This window comes from Pristiophorus japonicus, unplaced genomic scaffold (assembly GCF_044704955.1).
Source record: "Pristiophorus japonicus isolate sPriJap1 unplaced genomic scaffold, sPriJap1.hap1 HAP1_SCAFFOLD_75, whole genome shotgun sequence".
NCBI classification, from domain to species: domain Eukaryota; kingdom Metazoa; phylum Chordata; class Chondrichthyes; family Pristiophoridae; genus Pristiophorus; species Pristiophorus japonicus.
The window spans coordinates 1,300,780-1,305,800 of record NW_027254666.1 but is presented as its reverse complement, the minus strand read 5'-3'; the positions used below and the strand labels follow the sequence as shown (position 1 = coordinate 1,305,800).

Genomic DNA, 5,021 nt, shown 5'->3' with positions numbered 1-5,021 from the left:
CCGGGACTGGAGAATTTTAGCTCTGAGCAGAGATTGGATAGGCTGAGTTTGTTTTCCTAGGAACAGGAGATGCTGAGGGGAGAGGATTGAGATGTATAAAATTATGAAGGGCCTGGATAGAGTGGACAGGAAGGACCTGTTTCCCTTACAAGAGGTGTCAACAACCAGGGGGCACAGATTTAAAGTAATTGGTCGAAGGTTTAGAGGGAATTTGAGGGGAAATCACTCGAACTCACTGCCTGAAAGGGTGATCGAGGCAGAAACACTCAGCACATTTAAAAAGTACTTGGATGTGCACCTGAAGTACCGTAACCTACAGGGCTACGGACCGAGAGCTGGAAAGTGGGACTGTGCTGGGGAGCTCTTTGTCGGCTGGCACGGACACGATGGACCGAATGGCCTCCTTCCGTGCTGTAAATTTCTCTGATTCCATGACGAGCAATTAACATTTTAAACCAGTCTCCTAAAACACAGAGTGAGTAAAGTCAGATAGGGGATAAAAATCCCTCAAGGGACACACAGGGTAAGATAAAGGAAAAAGGGAAGCTGAGGACAGATAGCGAGAACTCGACACTGCAGAAACTCGAGAGGAGTATAAAAAGAGCAGGGGTGCAGGATCAGAACAGCCACGATATTATTGGATGGTGGAGCAGGCTCGAGGGGCCGAATGGCCGACTCCTGCTCTTTACGTATTATGTTAATTGTTGAATCATTGCCCATTGCACGCACTTTACTTGAGGTTTCTGATTCAGAATGTTCATTGTAACATGTAATGAACATGTAACAGTGTAATATCTCCAAGTTGGCAGATGTCACTAAACTGGGTGGCGGTGTGAGCTGTGAGGGGGACGCTAAGAGGCTGCAGGGGGACTTGGACAGGTTAGGCGACAGGGCAAATGCATGGCAGATGCAGTATAATGTGGATAAATGTGAGGTTATCCAGTTTGGGGGCAAAAACACTGGGGCAGAATATTATCTGAATGGCGGCAGATTCGGAAAAGGGGCAGTGCAACGAGACCTGGTTGTCATGGTTCATCAGTCATTGAAAGTTGGCATGCAGGTACAGCAGGCGATGAAGAAGGCAAATGGTATGTTGGCATTCACAGCGAGGGGATTTGAGTATAGGAGCAGGGAGGTCTTACTGCAGTTGTGCAGGGCCTTGGTGAGGCCCCACCTGGAATATTGTGTTCAGTTTTGGTCTCCTAATCTGAGGAAGGACGTTCTTGCTATTGAGGGAGTGCAACAAAGGTTCACCAGACTGATTCCCGGGATGGCAGGACTGACTTATGAGGAGAGACTGGATCAACTACGCCTGTATTCACTGGAGTTTAGAAGGATGAAAGGGGAACTCATAGAAACATTTAAAATTTGGATGGGACGGGACAGGTTCGATGCAGGAAGAATGTTCCCGATGTTGGGGAAGTCCAGAACCTGGGGACACAGTCTAAGGATAAGGGGCAAGCCGGACTGACATATGAGGAGAGACTGGATCAACTGGGTCTTTATACATTGAAATTTAGAAGAATGAGCGGCGATCTCATAGAAACATTTAAAATTCTGATGGGACTGGTTAGTGCCAACATTAGCTCAGCCGTTACTTCGTAAAACCAACTTTGTGAAAAGTTTGAATTTGTCTTAATGTCGTCGCTGCCTGGTGTTTTTGTTGTCATTTTCAATCTCCTTCTTTCACACTGAAACAAATGGTAACCCTATTTGTAAATTAGGAATGCGAGATTTTTAGAGAGCATATTTAAATGCTTCACAAAAACATTCTGATCACGACAGCTACCGGGGTTCGATTCCCAGTTAGAGAAGTAATTTTGCTGCCACCGTTTTTAATTAAAGTGAAGTAATTTAATTAAATTACACAGATGACCCAAAGCACTTCAGAGTGGTGTCAAAACAAATGAGTTGGTAATTAGAAATAAGGAATGTCAGAAGTTGGATTTGATTTTCTGGGATTGAGGATGAATAATCCTCAGTGCACTGGAACTGGGAAGGGTGAATAATGAATGAGTTGTTTCCGGGTTTGAAATCCGGCTTTTATCTGCTGGTATTAACCGATAGCATTGTTTAGCAGAATGAAAGAAATGCTGACATGATCACTGAGGGACAGTCGAAACTTCAACAACTCAATTTTAATAATTTGTGAAACTTGAATCATTGAGGAAGTTTTATTCCTTTTCTGATTTTACACACTCTGTATTTTAGGAGACTGGTTTTAAATGTTCAATGCTCATCCTGGAATCAGAGAAGTTTACAGCACGGAAAGAGGCCATTGTCACATGAACAATGAACATTTAAAACCAGTTTTTGTTTCAGAAATAATGTTTCCACTCGGGTTTGAACCGGGAACCTTTCGTGTGTGAGGCGAATGTGATAACCGCCACACTACAGAAACTGGTGCCTAATTGTGTGCCCAGAGAGAAATGTTGAGCAACAAGCTGAAATACTCAATCCCTCTCTGCAAGAAGTTCCTTTCACAACATCTCTCTGACCGGAACTGCACCAAACAAAAATATTCCTTTCAAGTGTGCAAATTATTTTCGTTTAACTTTTATTTTGCTTTCATGGTATAACATCGTTCAGGAATCGATAATCTTCTTTTGCACAATGAAAGAAATGCTAACTGACGGAAAGTCAATCGGTCAATAATTGGTTCTGTGCTCTGCATGTTGGTAATTTAGCCAAGATGATCCAAAGATCTGTGGGAAAGCAAGTTATGAGGAAGACACAAACAATCTGCAAAGCGATATCGATAGGCTCAGTGACTGGGCAGTAGTTTGTCAGAGTGAGTATAATGTTGGAAAACTGAGGTTATCCACTGTGGTAGGGATACCAGTCAGGCCATCCTGACTATTGAGTGCTGTGTGTGGCCACCTGCAGGTTGATTTTGAACTTTTGTGTCCTGTTATGTGAAATAAATGAGGGCAGCAGGCGTATCTCTGCCTAACACCGGGAAAATAGTGAGACAGACCTTGGAACAAGCGTCTGGCTATTGCCAAAAAGCAATGGAAACATTAATTCTGGAAAACGAATATCTGAAAGAACAGTGACCGCGACCTGATTGGAACACAAAACCTTCGGATCTACGTTCAGACACACTACCGTTGCGCCACGAGGCCTACACAGTGCGGTGGAGATGTTCGTCGAAATGAAGGTTCTGCAATACAAGGGGCTTGGAAATCAGGAGAACCAGTTTCGAGGTTTGAATTTCGAGATAAACCCATGGTGCAGAGCCAACAGATCCCTGGCAGCGATCAGTGACAGGAAGATGTAACCTAAGCAATCCTGACTAGCTCAGTCGGTAGAGTATGAGACTGTTAATCTCAGAGTTGTGAGTTCAAACCCCACGTTGGACGAATTATTTTCCTTACACTTTTTTGGTGCTTTCACAGGAAAACATCATTAATGAACCCATAATCTTCTTTTGCACAATGAAAGAAATGCGAACTGAGGGAGAGTTGATCATTAAATCATTTATTCTGTGCTCTGTATAAGAACACAAAAACCAGGAGCAGGAGTCGGCCATTTGGCCCTTCGAGCCTGCCTTCTTATGCACTGAAACAAATTTTAACCGTGTTTTTAAATGAGCAGTGCGAGATATTTAGAGGGCACATTTCAATGCTTCACAAAACCATTCCTTTCGCTACAGCCACCCAGGATCGATTCCCGGTTTGAGAAGTAACTTTGATATCACTGTTTGTAATTGAAATGGCGTCATGCTATTAAGTTCGATGGATGTCCCAAAGCACTTCAGAGTGGTGTCCAAACAAATGAGTTTGTCATTAAAAACACTGAATGTCAGGATTGGGATTTGAACCCACGCTTCCAGAGGAGACAGTGACCTGAACCAACGCCTTAGACCGCTCGGCCATCCTGACTGTTGGATGCGCCAGTTGCAAGTCATTGCACTGGAAAGTTTCAAAACGGGCACTTGTTCAGTGTCGCTGGAAGGCCCAGCGACCGGGATATCCTCTCCCCCGGGGTTTTCCTGATCCTGTGCACGGTGTACGGGGAGCTTTGGCACGGGTCCGAGGTAGCTTGCATGTGTAGGCTGCTTGCTGACTTCAGGTGGTCTCTTACCAGTGTGATCAATTCTTCAAACGGCTTGCTTGCTGGTCTCTCGTGTGCCAGCAGGTCCTTCATTGAAGGGTATGTTTTCGCGCCGCAGCTGGTCAAGAGATGGTCTCTTCTCTTGTCTGCCTTATTGTCGCCTAACCAGTCTTTGGTTACAAAGCTTTGATGGAGCCTTTCTATAAAGTCCTCCCATTTATCTCCAGCATTGTATTTTTCATCTGAGCCGTTGGTCGCCATTCTGTGGATTATGTAATCCCGTAACTCGTCGCCACTGAAAAGTCCTGACCCTGTAATACAGACTCACACGAGGCACATACTGAAGTCAAGTTCACTCTGGACCTGCACCTTTATTACACAGCTCTCGAATGCCACACTTGCCTGAGACCTATCCTTATATACCTGTCTGGGAAAGGTATCCAGTGTCTCCTGCAAATGCACCCCTGGTGGTCAGGTAAGTTTGTGGTTACAGGTCATCTCTGGTTACAGTAATAAATGGCATGGTAAGGTACAGTTATGTACAGTAGTGTGAGATACATGACAGTATTGGTATTTATGGTGATTACAGCAATTATTAATCGTCTCACAGACCTCAATTATTTTTATGCGATGAATTGATCGAGGATTGAAACCAGGTTAGTGCGCCAGATCTTAACCCCTCGACCACCAGGGAACAGTTACGATACATGTCGATATGCTTATATATATTTATATATGAACCTGAATATCAACGGCTACCTACCTAGACCTCGTGTTGCAACGGTAGTGTGTCTAACTTTGAGTGAGAGAAATTGTTCCACAGTGGCACCCTTCTCATCTTTTGTTCACTTTTAAACACTAGAAACTGAGACAGGGGAATAAATAGAGAAACCAAAGCACAGGGTTATAGACAAGAGGAAGAGAGAAGGGTAAAAATACTGTCCCTACCCAGAACGAATGCAGAA

At 44.1% G+C, this 5,021-nt stretch overlaps 1 non-coding gene across 1 annotated transcript; it reads left to right on the top strand.

Moving 5' to 3' along the window:
• The first annotated feature begins 3,289 nt into the window (after nucleotides 1-3,289).
• On the top strand, nucleotides 3,290-3,364 carry trnan-guu (transfer RNA asparagine (anticodon GUU)). The gene has a single exon. It is a non-coding gene; the product is annotated as a tRNA-Asn (tRNA).
• The last annotated feature ends 1,657 nt before the right edge of the window (nucleotides 3,365-5,021 follow it).